The sequence below is a fragment of the Condylura cristata genome, unplaced genomic scaffold, assembly GCF_000260355.1.
Source record: "Condylura cristata isolate star-nosed mole 26May11 unplaced genomic scaffold, ConCri1.0 scaffold00001, whole genome shotgun sequence".
NCBI lineage: Eukaryota > Metazoa > Chordata > Mammalia > Eulipotyphla > Talpidae > Condylura > Condylura cristata.
Genome location: NW_004567102.1, coordinates 54,975,198 through 54,993,382, shown reverse-complemented (window position 1 = coordinate 54,993,382; position 18,185 = coordinate 54,975,198).

The window sequence follows — 18,185 nt, the reverse complement described above, 5'->3', positions numbered from 1 at the left end:
CATTATATCAGAACTCTTGGGAACAAGCAACTGTTCTTTGGAAGGATCACTTTATCTAAACATCCTTCAGAACACTGTCAATCTTCAAATCAGCTTGGGAACATTTTTTTGGGGGGATGGGCTTTACAAGCCATGTAAGAATTCATCTCAATACTTTGTGCTTAGACATTATTATGGTGATATTTATTGCTATAAGTTAATTACCTTCTTTCATTACTTACTTTAATGATACTGACACCTTCCAAATATGTTAAATGTTTCAGTATTCAATAAGCTTTCAAAATATAATTTCATTTATAATGCTTTTGGCACTTTCTAGAATTATTGCTTTTCTATAGAGAATCAGCTATGTGGGAGAAGCAGCTGTGATATAACGGGACCATATTATTTGAGGACCAGGACCAGGGTTCAATTTAAGATGCAAACACTTACTAGCTGTTTGGTGACCTTACACACTTGTCTCAGAACCTCTGAGTCAATGTGAATAAGAGTTCCAATTTAGGATTGTTAAGATGATATGTTGCTGTTATTGTTATTTAAAGGTGTGCTTTGTAAGACATTTTCTGTTGGGATTTGAATGAATCTAGGCAGGAGATTGCTTTAATGTTCTGAGCTAGCTTAGCTCAGGACCCAGCAACTAGGAAGTCTTAGATTTCCTTTTCATCTTGTAATAAGGGGCATTTGCTGAAACTTGTGAATAGATTAGTATGTGAAAGGGAAATAAGCAAAACATACCATTGCAGACTTGTCATTAAGTATTTTTGTGTGTGTGAAATAATACAATGCAAGAAATGCAAAGCATTTTTCAATGTCTCCCTTAAGGCAAGTTCCTGAAGGAATTCTGAGAGAAGCTGAGAGTAACTACAGAAGGCCCTAGGAGGCCTTATAGCAGAAGTGGCGATTCCAAATGAGTTTTTGTCTTCCAGCAACTCAACAGCTTCCATGAAGGAGGTGGGATTGTTTCTTAATTAATATCAATTTCAATTAACATTCAGACTTTACATGATTAAGCAGATGCTATATTCTCACATTTTGCTTTTCTTATTACTACTTTTAATCTATGCTTTTCTCAAATACCCTGCAAAACAGAGCTGTTTAATTCAAGTAGGCATTTTGCCCTACTCCATTGGACAGCTCATTTGAGGTTTAGTTGGGAGAACCAGCAGAGACATGTCAGTGTAAATAACAATTTGAAAAATTTGCATTAGATTTTTAAAAATCCCATCCTTCTTTTAAAAGTCCAGCTAGAGTAATTATCTTTTCTTAAGTTCTTTTCCTTTTTACTGAGGGCTAATTAAAAATTTGTTAGTAGAAATTAATTTATTTATACCAGCATTTCTTTTTTGCAGTAGTTTGTTATCCATATGCAAATTTTATTTAGGTAATTTTTTATTTTTCCTCCAACTTTGAAAAAATAATTAAAAATATTATAATTATAATCTTCACAGTGATTATCATCTTCATTATGACAAGATGTGAAACAGAGGAACCCATCAGGAGGGAAGACTGGCTGGTATAGCAATTAAGAGTTGTAGAATCAAATAACTTTACCTTTGGGCCCAGGTTCTGTGAGTCAAGTATTAGTATCATATTAATGATGGAACAGTTACCAAGACCTTGAAGAATAAAGGATTTACTATGGCTCACAATGCAAAATAGTAGCAAAAACTGATCTCAAATGCCTATGTACTGAATTTAAAAGTGTCTTTCTCTTAGAGTGCAAAAACCTTTGACCTTCACAAATGAGTAAGCATCAGGTACAAATTGTGTTCTCACTTAATAGAGCCACCAATGTCATGTGGCTCATGGTTACTGTCTAGCTTTTAAAAGGTTAAAATGTCTCAAATTCAATTCACATTTAAAATGAGTAGTACTTATATTGATAAATTTTATTTCATTTTTTAATCTGTTATTACTTTAAGGATTTTATATATGTGAAACTTCAATCATCTTAAATATTAATTTCAAATTTCACCTACAAAGAAGAGCTAGAAAGCACCTGCTCATAGAATGAAACCATCATTACAATTAAGATAAAATTTATCTTTTATTTAGTAAGTTTACAAGATAGAGTTGTTTGATCAATGTCAAAACTTCATAAAATGATGGTAGATTCAGTAGTTATCAGTACATGGTGGTGCTATCTTCAAGTACTTTGTTGCTACAGTAAGTCCTCAAGTTTCAATAAATAGATACAGAACTAGATTTACTAAAACTTAAACCTAGGGCAGTAAATGAAGAAATTCTGGCTTAGTAATGAAGCTAAACAGTTTCTACAGGTGGATAATTTAGAAGGAAACTGATGCAGGAGTCCCTTTACAATAAGTGGGTGTGTTTGCTAATTACATGTCCCAGAGAGAAGGATGCTGACTAAGTGTCTCTGGTCATTCTTCCCCATTTTTAAAACAGACCTCAAATAAAAGCCAGTCAGAACAGATCAAGTGTAACAAAAAAATTGAAATGTATACTGCTGTAAGCCCACTAAAACATGATTTAGTGGGAAAAAAAGTCATACATATTGAGTAGATGATAAAATCATGATTTGTCCCATAGACAAAAAGGCCCTGATTGAAAGGATGAAAGATGAGGGGAGCCAGGTAACACACAATTGCGGCCAGTTGATGAGGAAGAACAACAAAATAAAGTAAAGTCATAGTTTGTTTTGACTCAGGAGGCATCTGAGTCTTTAGCACTTGCAGAGATGTTCACCAAGTGCTTGAGAAGGTCCATGTGCCTTGTTGAAGCAGTGAGTGTGAAGCTGCTGCTTTCAGAGCCTGCTCCTCCCTTAGGGATGAGCCTGTAATGAATCCTGGCTCCTCCCTTATGGATGAGCCTGTAATGAATCCTGGCTCCTCCCTTACGGATGAGCCTGTAATGATTCCTGACATCTGTTGGTGTCCAGAAGTCCAAATGTTTTCCTACAGTGAAGAGTGGAACTGGATAAGACTTGTATCCGAGGCTTTATGTCACTATTCATGGCAGGTGCACGGAATTAATTTTGCTCCTACTATTGGTATCTGGCCCTTTTCTGATGCAATGGAGCTTGGAAGACCTGGTATAGAAGGGGATTCAAGATATTGAGTGTCATTCCTAGGCTTTATTTTTCTGTCCTTCATAAAAACAATAAGCCTATTTTTATTCTTTTAAATGGAATGTTTCCACTTTACAAATGAAAGTTTAAAATTACTACCTAGATACATTAGTATTTCTACTATTTGCTCTTTGTTCTCCTTAATGCATACACGGACCACCCAAGCTCCATCAGTCAAGCCTCCCTCTCTTTTTTCTTAGTAAAGAAGCCAGCCACACCTGGAATGAGAGCAGTTGGGATGTGGTGCCCAGACAGGAGCTGGAAGTAGCTCTCTCAGGATACCTGCATCCCAGCTTTTCACTGACTGACATATCTTTGCTGCTAAAGAACATTTGGAATGGAGTTTGGCATGGGGTAACATGCCTGGTTGGTGATTTTGTTTCTTTCTTAGCCAAAAAGAAGCAAGGGGCTCATCAGATCAAATTTGAACCTTCAGTTCCACTTGGTGGTTGATACAAGAATCATGTAAGTCTTTGAAGTTCTCTGGCATACAAAGTACATTATAATTTGACTCTTAACTGAAATGTGAGTTTTCTTTTGAGTTGTTTAGTGTTCTGGGACAGTCACCTGGCTTCCATAACCAGCATCCTGGATATTTTTGTATTATTAGTATATATTGTTTCACTTTTCTTTCACTTATAGTTTAATTTGAATAATTAAGCCAAGAGGATACAAATTTAGTCTTAAGTAAAATAAATTCAAGTTCACAAAAATTAACTGATTATTGAGAAGGAAACATTTCATTACCCTCATATTATGTTTTTATACCCAATAGAGCACTTGAATATAGGTTCACCCCCAAACTGAGTCACCATTAAATATTTCCAATTAATAGAAATGACATTCAATTAACTTAATTTTTGAGAGATTCTGAGTTTAATAGTGTGTAAAATACTGCTGTAATATTCTGTAGTGTAGTGATGGCAATAGAACCTGAAAGGGAGAGGCTTTGTCATTCGAACATATTTGGCTGTAATTAAAGTGGATCTTTTCTTAATGAGGGTCTGCTATTGATCTCCATAGCCCACCCAGCTCTTGATCATTGGTCTTCCTAAGATATTGACTTCTTACTAACTCATAGAAAATAGGATAGTGAGGTATTCATTGTCTACTTTTGAATACAGTTGCCATTAGTAAAGTTCATGCAATGAAACAGTAACAGTGTGTGATCAACAACTGAAACAGGTTATTAGTATTTACTTCAGTTGGATTAAGGAAGCTTTAGGTTAAGTGAGAGCATATGTGCTAAGAATTGCCCTCGCTGGGGGCCCTCCCTGTGGCACGAGGGCGTTAAAGCGCAGTACTATGAAGCTATTAGCAGCCACTGCACCATGAGTTTGATCCCCCACCCTGGAGGTGACCCACATGGTGTGCTCCCACCTGCTGCTCCCCTCAGCAGTGTATTTCAGTCAGTCTGCCTGTTCTGTTCCCTACTCTCTGTCTGGTGAATCCTCTCACTCTCTGTGCCTCTGGCCTGTACCCCAGCTCTTGTATGTACAAATAAATAAATCTTAAAAAATAAGAACTGCCCCGTCCTCTAATTATCTTATGGTCTTTTATTTCTTTTATGTCTTTACTAGGCTCAATATTGCCCTGATTGAATCAATTTAGGAAAACTTATCTTGTGTGAGTATTCTTTCAGGAACAGTCCTTTCTATACCATGAATCAATAATATTTTAAAAGAAAGGGATAGATATTTTAGATTAATTTCCTAGGCTGCTGTAATAAAATGCACAGAACAACAGAAATTAATTTGGAGAATATGAGGGAGAAACCATTCCATGGTTCATTTGTGGTTTCTCGCTGTTGCTGACAGTCCTTGGTGTTACTTTCTAATTGATGCCTCAGTCCTGTCTCATCCTTATTGTCATACCATTCCTTCTTTCTCTGTATCTCTGTTTCCTCTCCTTCTCTTACAAGGATATCAATCATTAGATTTAAGGTTCACCCTCATGTTAACTTCACCTGCAATGATCCTACTTCCTGTTTCTAAATACGGTCACATTCTGAGGCTCTGGGTGGATATGAACTTTGGGAAGCTACTGTTCAACACATTAAAGTGTAAAGTGTACACTGTTGCAGTTGCAATTACTCCATCTGTTGTAATCCAAAAGCGACCATAGACAATATATAAATGAATGAATTGATTGTGTTCCAATAAAGTTTTATTTCTGGACACTGATATTAGAATCATGTACAAGATTCCCACGTCCTAAGTTATCACATATCATGAAATTAGTGTTATGAAGAGTACTCTCTTTAGATTTTTTTCTAATAATTTAAAAGACTATATTAAATTTGTGAGCTATACAAAACCAGGAGGCGGGTAAGGGATGGTTAGATGTGACCCACAAAACATTGTTTGCCAACATCTGATAGTGCTGGTGGGCAGACTAAGGTGGTGGTGGTGGGGGGTGTTCTTTGTTTTGCTCACAAACAAAGCCAAAAAACTGAGAAAACTTGTTTGTGATTTGCATTAAGCAATTTTTGTTGGATTAACTCATGTTTCAGCAGAGAAGAAATCAGACAGATGAGCAATGATGTCTGTTTGGCAGCATGATTTCTGGTGTGCTTGCCAATTTTTTTTGGTGAGGCTTTTGCTGTCAAGATCAAGAGGTGCAGGCTTAAATGAAGAACATGACCTGGAGTCCTTGTGTTCAAGGATTAGAACATTTCCCTTATGGGCTGAGAGTATTCCCGGTGCCAAATATTTGAGTACACTTTTTAGGCGATTTTAAATTAAAGGCATTTTGTGACTCAATACTAAATGGCATTCTGGTGAGATATTGTCAATCCCTAGATACTTTTTCAAGCCAGATATTAGATAATACACTGCACATCTAAACATACTTTATCTTTTAGGGCTAAGAGTTTCTAATTCATTGGGGGCAAAGCTAATCTAAACTTTCTGATTTATCATGCATATTATTTCTCATAAGATTCATGTTATATATGTGTTCTTAAGTTATTGTTAAAGATAGTGATTTTTTTTTTAATTACACAACCAATACATGACCATTATAGTACATTTAAATAATGCCCAAATGAGAAGACTAAAGAGACTGGGATGATGTTATTTACTTTTCTCCCTCATATAATTGTAAAGGCAAATGAAAAAGTACAGCACACACAGGATGGGTATTTTACATGTTTTAAAGAGTTTTTGGGACAAAGGTCCTGAGCATAAAGTCTGATTAGTTCTATCTATCTGTGCACAGAGTAAGCGGATAATAGGGTATGAAAAAGTCATTTCTTGACATTAAGGAATATATCTTTGTTTTCATTCTGTTTCCAATGAGCAGAGAATCAGCCAGTATAAACAGCAATTTACATATGTATAAAGTAAATTCCTATTATTCAAAAACTCACTGTGGCTTGGATTTGGCAATGCATCTTTTCTCTCTACTGCAGACTCAGATAACCACCTACTTCAGTGGCATCAACATTTGAATAGAGTTTAACCAGCAATAACATATGTTATTATTAGGGGCTTTATCTGGCTGGGAATTGAAAAAAATCCTGTGAGTCTCAGTTTGATTTAGGGAAGAGTTGATTGCCAGGATCTCAAGTGGATTTCAGTAATGACTGGTGTGGTTTTTGCATTTCGCCCAGAATGGGATGGCTGAATTATCGCTATCCTTAGAAGACATGGGAATCTTGTACACGAAAGTGGGTCACTAATCTTCCACTTGTACACGCAAGTGGGTAGATAATCTTAACACTTATGATATGCCTAAAAGGTGCTAACACACTCTACTACTAATATCTTAGGGAGTAATATTGGCTTTGGCATCAGAGAGATCTGGGCATGAATCCTAAGTTATCATTATCTGTGGGGCCTTAGGTTACTTACAGTGAGTTTTGGTGCCTTTCCTCCACAAAGTGGGAATAAATAGTAACTGTTTTGTACCAGTATTGCAAAGAGTAGTGTTAATTTTTGTGGGAAGCACTGAGCCAGGGTCTCAGATTTAGAAGGCGCTCCCCTTTTTTTTTTTTTTTTTAAAGATTTATTTATTCATACAGAATTGGGGTACAGGCCAGAGATGCGGAGGGTGAGAGGATTCACCAGGGACAGAGTGGGGAGCAGAACAGGCAGATTGATGAAGTACACTGCTGAGGGGAGCAGCGGGCGGGCCAAGAGAGGTCTGCTGTGCCATGTGGATCTCCTCCGGGGCAGGCGGGGATCGAACTCATGCGGAAGTGGCTTAAGCGTCTTAGTGCAGTGCTTTAACCCGCTGCGCCACCAGGGAGGGCCTGCTCACCTTTTTTTTTAACTGCCACTTTTGAGAGAGCTTTAGATGAGTTAATCCAACCCTTTTATTTAACAGAAGAAATTGGATTCAGGCTTATTGTGCTTAGGTTATGAAGGTACTGGTGCCAGACTAGGATGTATACAATTTTGACACACTGATCCTCATTCATTCTTTGTCATTCATTCCTCACTCAGTATTTATTCACCACATATTGTGTACCCATTTCCTTCCAGGTACTGTGCTAAATCATGAGGATATAAAGGAGAATAAAATAAAGCTGCCTTGAGGAACTTACACTCCCACAGAAAATGTACATAAATGGATGAATTATTATTTCAAAATGAAATAGCTTTATACCTACTCCTAAAAAATGGTTGAACTGGTGTCATAACTCAGCTTTGGGGAACCATTAGTATTCATATTAACATCATGATATTTGAGGCTAGATTTGAGGTATCTGATAAAGATGTGAAAGTAATTAAGTATGTGTATGCTTGTGGGGGTGTTTTTTTTTGAGAGGGGGACAGAGGAGGGAGGTATTTTAGGTAGCTCAAATAGTCTTGCAAAAACTAGGGAAGTATTAAAGAAGGTGACATATTCAAGGCTGTTTGGTTTGATGTGAGTTGGATAGAGGAAGAGGTGAAACCAGAAAACTTCATAAAGAAAGATCTACAGTGGAGCATGATATATCTTTCTGAAATGCTGCCATGGATAGTGTGGTAGCTGGAGTATTAAAGAGAGTTAAATATGCATGAGGAGATCAATGAGACTTTTATGAACTGATTTGGGAAACTGCTTATATTTATAGTATTATTTTGTGATTAAAATCTAGTTCCACCTCAAAATAACAGGACCAAAATAACCATTTAGAACCCAAACTATAAAAAGAAAGCCTTTGTAATGGTTGACTTACACATAGTATGTATGCACTGAATAAGTAATAGTTAAATATATTTTTTAAAGATTTTCTTATTTATGCATATAAGAACTGGGTACAGGCTAGAGGTGTGGAGAGTGAGGGGGTTCACCAGAGACAGAGTGGGGAGCAGAACAGGCAGATCAATGGAGTACAATACTTTTTGGACCTATATTGTAATTGTAGGCCTCTGGTTACTAATGTAGAATTATATTCTAAATCTAAATTCTGAATCCAGATTAGTTTGATATCATGGTTGCTAATTGGGCAAGGCAATAGTTCATACTGTCATAACTGTATATACTTATATAATTTCCATATCTACTTGAAATTATGTTTTATGTGTTCATTGCTTTACTATCTATATGCATGCTTTATGTGACTAAATATTTCATGGTTTTTATTATTTTGGAGAGATTTATAGAAAGTCCTTTTTAGTATGTAAGCCATTAAAAAATCTTCAAATGTGCTTTTCTTAGTGCAACATAAATGTTATTATCTTTAGAAAAAAATACCTGTTTTTAGTCTATTGCTGTAGGCATAATATCCTAACATAACCATTATCACCCATTCCTTCATATTTTGTTGATTCGGTGATTTTTTTATTCTCAGTTTTTCATGGGGTTATCAATAGGGCATATTTTACTATGTTGAATTTATTCAGAAAACCTTACAAGTTTGAGAATTTACTCTAATTATAGAAACTTTAAGCTTTCTTTGCTTAAAAAAATCCTATTTATATTCTCTTAAGTAAATCACTCAGAGCCATCAAACCAGCCATTTCCGAATCAACAATTCGGAAATAAGAACATCTTGATAGACTGCAGGCGGCTGCTGAGAACTTTGCTATGCGAGGGGCAAAGGGAATGAATGGTGGATGAGGCGGGCAGAGGAAGGTATTGAGCTGCATGTCTAGAACAGCTCTGATAAAATTGCTGCTTTTACAAGAATTAAAACAAGGCTTTCAAAAATGACTTTCTTTTAAAAACTTCACCAAAATTCTGTTTCCTTCCAGTCTCCTTTTGAGAATTCTGTATTGTACAGGATTTACTTGGTCTCTTTGTTCCAGATAGAATGATATTAAGGCACAAGTACAGCATTTCGAAGTCGTAGAGGCCTTGTGAGCAGAGTAGCTTATTTCCTAAACAAGTCACTGAAGAGATGTTTCTGGAAATTTCTGTAACTATGGCAACCACATTAGTCCAATGTGTCAGTTAGCTTTTGCTATATAATAAACCACTCTGAAACTTGGTAGGTTAAAAGAAAACATGTATGATGTTTCATGTTTCTGTAGATGGATTTGGTTGAAGTTGGAGGATTGAAGAATGTCATACCCATCACGTCTGGAGTCTCATCTGGTGGCTCAGGGGACCAAGATGACAAGGGTCTTTGTCCATGTGGCATCATCCAGCAGGCTAGTCTGAGCTTGTTCATAGGGCCGCAGTAGCAGCTGAGGCAAGTCCCACGTGCGAGTCTTTTTCGAGTTTCTGCTAGTGTCATGTTTTCTAATGTCCTCTTAGACAAAGCAGACCATACAGCAACACTCAGATTCAAGGATAAACATTTAGACTCTAAATTTTGATAGAAGAAGCAATAAAGAAACTTGCAGATTAGGCTTACAAACATCATGGTCATTTTGAAATTGATCCTTCCAGCCCCTGTGAATTATTCTATTTGTTCAACAAGAGTTATAGAATGAGCTCAGTTATAAGTGGATTCAAAAAAATACCAGAATTACTTATAATGTTTTCTACAGGTTAAATCTATAACAACAAAATCCTCCTACCAATATAAAAGGCTGAACTTAAGAAGAGAAATAAGAACATCTAAAATTCTATAATCATAATTCATAAAGCATGCTTTAAAAAAATCATTTATGCCTCCTTGTGAGTTTAGATATTAGATCATCCTCATTTTATAGATGTTTAAGCTTGTTAAGAAACTTATATTCTCTTATCTTTTAAGGGAAGTAGGTTTTGAACTAAGTCTTTTTTGATGGTGAAGTTTGAACCCATGCCTTCAGGCTGTACCCAGGAGTCTCTGGGCATCCTCCATTGTCATGGGAGAAATGCAATTATTATAGATCTCTGTAATTACCATGTATATATCATATTTTTATTCAAGGGAAAGCCTGAAGATATATAATTTTTTTTTCTTTTAGAAAAGATACCTATGTAAATGATACTCTTACTAAAGACTTGGTTATATCTCTTTCTCTGTCTCTTCCAATTCTGGAGTTTATTGATACCTATAATTCAGCAGTTTCCACATTCCACTTATGTTTACTGAATTTCACAAAAAAATGCTGAATTTCAAAAATTTCAAAAATTTTTCTGGACCTTGAACATTAATAATTCCTTCATCCTTCATTTATTTTACTCAAGAAACAGTTTTGTCTAATATACACGTGTGCATATTGACATACACACACATACACTATCTATCTATCTATCTATCTATCTATCTATCTATCTATCTATCTATCTATCTATCTTCTCTCAGCTTGCCATCTATAGTATTTCTCTCTACTTTTTACTTTTTTACTTCCTACAAATAAATTGCATAAATCAGAGGGTGGAGAGCAGACTGTTGACCATAGTCATTAGGAGATTTTTAACCACAAGTAACAGGAAAACTATTTTTAAAAGGTTTAAACAATAAAGAAGACCAGAGGTATGTAGATTCTGGGATATATCATTCAATGATGAACACGGTTTTAAGGAACAGATTTTCTTTCTCTGTTCTGTAGTCTCCAGAGTAGCTGACATCTTAAAACAGATTACCCTCATGCTTATAGGACAGCCATTTTCTAGCCATCTTGTAAGACTTTACCCTCATGCTTATAGGACAGCCATTTTCTAGCCATCTTGTAAGATCGTATAGCTTTTATTTTACATTATAGAGGCACGCTTTCCAAAAGAATTTGTAGATCTTCTATGCACCCTGTAGGCATTAATTTGGTATATAGCAGCAGAGAAACGTGGGTTTGCAAAGACATCAACATTAGGTGAGACATCAACATTCCTGAAGCCTGTTCTGTGACACAATTGACACCCATCTTTTCTCATCTGATTTTCACTGAGGTTATATGAGGAGTGGCTTCATGATCGTGGATGTGGATTCAGTGTGTAGCTAACTAGCATCTATTACTTTCCTCCACCACAGTAGTTCACCTTGGCTGAACCATCAGACCTCTGACTGATGAATTCTCTTGAGCCCTCTGAGGCATTTGTTGACCTTGAACTCATTGTTTCAATTTCCTCAGCCTCAGTTAAAGTACTTTACATTGTTAGTGGGAGGCTCAAATGGGGTAATCTAGATAAAAATTGTTTCAAACCCTTAAAAACTTTAGAAACATAAACTATTAATATAACCATGCCTTGATGAAATACCAGTGAGGGAAGTCAACCTAATTATTTTTAATAATTACTGGGTTTACTCAGTAAAAATCATTACTGGGTTTACTAAAAATTCAAGGATTTTTAGAAACATTTTCTTTCCTGTATCTTTTTTTTTTGAGATAATATTGGTTTACAGCATTGCATATGATTAGATGTATAAGATCACACCCTCCAGATGGATGTTTTCATACCACCATCCACCAACAAGTCACCATACTCCTTCAACTCAGTCTATTGTGCTTCTTCCCTACTATCTTTAGGCTCAACATGCTCGAAAACTATTCCAAGTCTGAGAATAATCACAACTGCTCTTGACTGTAAAAACCTGGAACTTAGTTTGGCAGTGAAATTTTTTCGATTAACCTCTCCCATCATCTTGGACTCATCCCAAGAAAGAATGGAGAGGGCTGGCAGAATCTCCTCAGGGGTCCATTCAGGAGGTAATTGACATTCCTACCAGACCATACATGGGTTGCCCTTATCACTCTACTCAGTGCTTAGGCCCCCTCTTCATCCTTCATCTGGATGCTTTTAGTAAGTCCTATTCTTGACTTCAACTTGTAGGCTTGAGGTAAAATTTATGGCCAATTTATGGGTTATTTAAAAAAAAAATCTTAATATTTTGCAAGGACTTTATTTACCTTCATGAGACCTCCTCAATGTATTCATCGCAAAGAATTATATCAATTTGTTTTTCTATCTTTTCCTTCATGCTGCCACCTCTACAGGAAATTATACTGTAGCAGAGGCTTCACGCAGAGAAAAGATGTCTCCTTATTCAGTGGAAGCAATTTCTGTCTTATGTGTTACTTCCACTGTCATAACATTCTCAGGCATGAACTTCACTCTCTTGATTAATATTTATAACCTCCTCTTTAGGCACCTGTAATGTCAGTGGCTGTGGGGGTGGGAAGCTTAATATGTGGCAGACAAGAGAGTTGATATAGTCTCATACATAAAGAGACTGGGGTTGTGGAAAGTTTCTGCTGTCAAAGGAAGACCTGGCTACTCTAGCTCCTTCCACTTGGCACCAATGTGACCCACTGGACCTAAGGCAGGAGAACCCCACCTGTTGCTGCTGAGTCTACTTGTCACTGGTTTGCTTTGTGACTTGGAACAAATTCTTGATGTTTGATAGTTTTATTTCTCCAACTGTAACATGGACTGGGTGACTACCTACATGTGGTTTGTTATAAATAAATAAAAATAGTCTGTTTTCCTCCCCACAAAGAAGAGATTTTCAGGAAAAGGCAAAGTCTGTGCCTATCACCCTGTTGACTCTTGGCTGCTGCCCACCTGTGGCGTGACACAGCAGTGTTAATGTCAATCGCTCTAGGAAAGAGAGACACTAGCTCATGTGTCCAGGCTGAATGTTCATTTGAATTGAGAATGGCTCATGGATTATTTGTTTAAACTTTTCAAATCTTTGTCTTTAAGTTAAATCACTTTGTACTAGATGTCATTTTCATTCATTCACTGTTATTTATTCAATCAAAGCACATTTTGGGGAGATTTTTTATTATGTCTGAGACACACAGAAACTGTATAAATTTTAGGGTTCAATTTAAATGCTGCCTTATTTATAGATTTTTTCCCCTGATATTCTCAGTCAGAGGCAGTCTTTCTTTTCTCTGGTTTCCTACTTTCTAACTTTATTTGTGTATATGTTTATTTTCTATACTATAATTCTTACTTACCATCAGTTACCAAAAATACTTAATAGTATTGCAAATCATAAATATATAATAGAAGACAGACAAAAATAACAGTGGAATAAGACAATATGTGATTTTTATGGGTAGATGGATGGCACATGTAGTAAATGCTGTGGAAGTTAAGAAAAGATGAATTAATGACCAGGAAAACTGATTTGGAAGTGGTCAGAATGGAAAGGGGAAGATGGGAAGAAGCCATTCCTGGTAGAGGAAAAGCATTAACAACTAGCACATATAGAAAAAAAAAAACCACATCTTTGGAGAGCGGGGAGCAAACAGCCACCAGAGGACACTGGAAATGCCAAGCTAAAGCAGTTAGGTTCATTGAAAACCAAAGGCTAACTATTCAAAGAATTTTGAGTGAGTCACAGGATCAGATATTTCAGGAAAAATTTTCAAGTGATGATAAGCGAGGTTGTAAAACAACCTAGAGGCAAGGGGGGATTGTATGATTTAGTTACTAGTGCAAATTTTTTGGCACCTTGGCTTAGATATAAAGATTTGAAGAGTGAGTTTTGAAGCGTGTGTTGCAAAAAACAAAATGATATGATGAAGCTTAAGAAAAGGGATGGTATAAAAAATTGATTCCATGTTCTTGGGTTTGAAAATAGTGACATCACTTATAAAAATAAGCAAACCAATTTTGGAGGGAAAACAAGACATTCAACTTTATACATTTCAGGTTGAGAAATGCAGTGGAATAAATAGGTGCAGACGAAGCAGGTGTTAAGTGATTTTTTAGAAGTTCAGAAGTTTAGGGGGAGGACAGAGGTTGGAAAGTACAGGTGAAATAGAGTTGTTTTCTACTTGCTTTTGTAGGTTCCTTAATGGCAGGACCAAGTCTTACTTGTTTTGTTCTCTGTCATGTCTACAAGGTATCTGGCATATAGTAGGCATTTTGCAAATTATTTTTGGAAAACTTCTGAGAATTGTAAGCAACTGTATTTTAACTGTGCCAGTGATTGAAGTACAAAGAAAGCACTTAGATGTAAAATTCACAGACAAGTGACATATTTAGGTAAGTCTTCTCTCCTGAGAAAGGTTTTATTAGTACAAATTACCAAATTAAAATTTTTATTTTGGGCCTTCCTGGTGGCACAGGGGTTAAAAGACACGGCTTCATTGGCCCTCCCTGGTGGCACAGCAGGTTAAAGCACAGCATTAAGAAGCTAAAGCCACTTCACATGAGTTCGATTCCGGCCTGCACCAGAGGCGACCACATGGCGCCACAGACCTCTCCTGACCCTCCCGCCTCTCCCCCAGCAGTGTACTTCGTCGATCTGCCTGTTCTGCTCTCCACTCTGTCTATGGTGAAGCCTCTCACCCTCCGCATCTCTGGCCTGTACCCCAGTTCTGTATGAATAAATAAATAAATCTTAAAAAAAAAAAAAAAAGACACAGCTTCATCAGGTTATCACTAGCCACTATAACATGAGTTCGAACTCCTGGCCAGGGAGCTGAACCACAGCAGAACTCTCCTGTCTCTCTGTTGCTCCCCTCAGCAGTGTATTTCAGTCAATCCTCCTGTTCCGCTCCCCACTCTGTCTCTGGTGAATCCTCTCACCCTCCACACCTGGCCTACATTCCAGTTCTTATATGTGAAAAATAAATAAACCCTTAAAAAATTTATATTTTATTTCCATCTCCTGATGATGAGCTGAAAAGCTTTAATTAAGCCTGTTACAGATAAGGCGCCTCAGTTAATTGGGATTTCTACCTGCTGACTTCTCGGGTCCTTTAAAAATCTAACAAATCTGTTTTTTTAATTGGGTGGGAAACAAGAAACATTAGATGAAGTTGCTAATCCTTGAAATATTGAGAGTGTAAATTACATCAAACATTTCTCTTCTCTCTCCTCATGCATATCTGTAAATTAACCCTGCACTGAAAAATGTTGGCTGAATCTTGTGAAAGGGACTTTTAGTCCAATTTCTATAGTGTCCTAATCTGCTCTTCCCTCCCTGCCTGGGAGAGCTCAAGCAATGCATCTTTCCAAGTGTGGAGGAAAAAAGTCAGCTCCCTTCAGCCCCGCCAGTTCGAGGAGGCGCTGGACTCATGCCTGGTTGCTCCTGGAGAATTGTGCAGCCGCCAGTGCAGCTGCGCTCCTAGTTACACGGGGACCAAGAAAAGTCCTTTTTTATGCACTGATTTTTTAGCCCATAGACATTGAGGCACCAGGATGTTGTAGGGATTTGGTAGGCACTTTGCCCTATAAATATGACCTCCCCAAAGCTGTCCCCGCCTCCTTCTCCAGCCTAGTTCACAGCTTACACAGCAGGGAGACTGCACAGTTAAGGCTTTTCTCTATTCAAGAGAGAGACATTCCCCCCTGCAAAGGTGCTAAGAAGGAGGAGGGCTGAATGATAGTAAAGGTTACCCTTGCACTTCCCCTCAGTGGCTAGAAGAGGCCTGGTGTGGTTGCAGAGCCTGGAGTAGGAGAAAGGAGATGTGCTGCTTCCCAGCTGTGTGATGTTTTCCCACTTACTCTACCTCTCTGGGCTTCCATTTCCTCTTTGCAAAGGAGGGACTCTAATTAAACAACCACTCAATTCTCTTTCCTCTCCTAATAATGCATATGTATTTTTTTTCATGGGATGAAAGTGAATAATCACTACAAGCTAGTCTTGTAATAATCCTGTTGACTAACTAGGCAATGTCAAGTTCACAGATAAACACTAATCTTTCTCAAGTATTTTGGGAAGGGTAAGGAAAGTGGAGGATGAAATTAATCAGGCATTTCTATTAAGTTCAAGAACTGACAACCTTGAACTCAGGTTCATAAAGTGATAAGGACCTGAGTTTTGAGGATGTAGCTTCTAGACTGATCTTGTAATTTATGCTGACTTTGAATAAGCAGGAACTGCCAGCCTAAAGGAGTTGGAGACAGCATGGAGGCAAATTGGCTTTTGAATAAAAGGTTCCATCTAGCTTTGCTCATGGCTATTGGGGGTGTGCTGTCAGTTACCACTGCGAGTGAGAAGTAGAGCCTCGTGTAGATACTTGGCAAGGGTTGGCATCTATATGGTGATATGCCTTGTTTGTGCTGAAATCCCATAATATCCTCAGGCAGTTTAATTCTGTGGTGGAACCAACTTGAATAATTAAACAAAGCAAAGATTTGACAACACTGTACTTGTGGTACAACACAGCTGTGATTCCATGAGCTCAGCGGGAGAAAGAGTTGGGGGCATCTGTCATTGCAAAAGCATGCTTTGTAACAAATAACAACTTAGCAGACATCCAAAGTGCTACAGAACAGAGGTTAGAATGCGGATGGGCTGCCAGGAGTGAATGGGTCATGGTGTTTGTCTGGGGGTGTTGAAAGGGTCATGGGCATCTAATGAAGTGAAACTCCATGCCAGGGGTAGATGGCCACATGCTAGTCTCTTTCTATGGCAGTTTTGCTAACTGGCTGCTAAGTAAACAGCCAGGGGATGGGAAGAAAAGATCATGCTTGAATAACTAAAAATCTGTTACCTTTCTGCATGTCTGTGCTAACCCTAAGATTGAAAAAACTAAAGACTCTGATAGATATAACAGAAGTTAGCATATTGGAAAAGATTTCTTCCCTGCTGCTTTATCCTACAGGGTAAAAGGTTGAAAACAATAAAAGATTCTCAAGAAAGTAGCTAATTTTCTGATGCTAAACTCTGAGATCTCTTGAGCCAAAGGATGCTCTTTTATTTTATGCTGAGTGTGTCGGCTCTTTGTGTTCCAGCATGGTACAGGGGGTGCTTTCCAATTACTGTTTCCTCCCTGGTCACATTCCGTCCTGCAGGACCATTTGTATAGCGAGCATGATCTGCTCAGCAAGGGAGAACCAGGAATGGTAAGCATGGGAATAATTCCCCTGCTCTCTGTTTCTGTGGAGCAGAAACTCTCTTGGATCTTAATGCTAAATGCTTTTGAGCTGCAGGTTTCAGCTATGTAAATAGATCAACATGTGATTCTAAAAAGCAGAGATGTGACTATGTGAGTTGCCTGCTTTGTCTTTGGAAAACTCTAAGAAAACAAATGTCATGCTTTTGTTTTGTGATTAACTTAAAAGTAAGTATAGTTATTTTCTAAAATAAAAAAATCAACTTATATCAGCATTCCATTTTTCTCATTTTTAACATGACAAAGTATGTAACTTAAGATCACAATTAACTTCTGAAACTTGACATATTTCAGATTTTATGGAAGATGTATGAAAACAAAACATTCATTTTAAAAAAGCTTTTTAAAAATCTTCCTTTCCATCAGGAGTATTTAGGCTTTGATATCCCGCCCCCCTCCCCCAACCGTCCACTTATTTTTTCCTTCTTGGCTCTGACCCTCTCTTTTGGAGACTCCCCCTGTCTTGTCAACTGAATTACATTCTGCTCTAATCACACCTCTTCGTGATGCATAGTTTTCTTCTCTGTACTGTGTCTTCCTCTGGCTTAATGACAATGGTATCATAGTTCTGCTTCCTCTGATTCTGTTGTTTCTGATGCTCAGTAGCTGCTGGAGGGGGACAGCCCATCTGCCAGAAGTTCATCACTTGTTCTACTTAAGTTGCTGCCATGTTTGCATTTGGTAGGGTTCTGGTACCTTGGCATATCTGTGCCCCTGACAGCTCACTCTCCCATTCTTAGTGACTCCCCTGTGCATTTTTGTTTAAATTGGTATTCTTGTCTGAAATTTCTTAAACCTGATCCCTAAGCAATACTTCAGATTAAATATTACTTTCTTGTGTTTTTGCAATCTACTTTGCTACAAGTTCTTTCATTAGATTTTTTTCATTGTTAGCTGTACCTTTTAACTTATCCATATGTATACTTTAG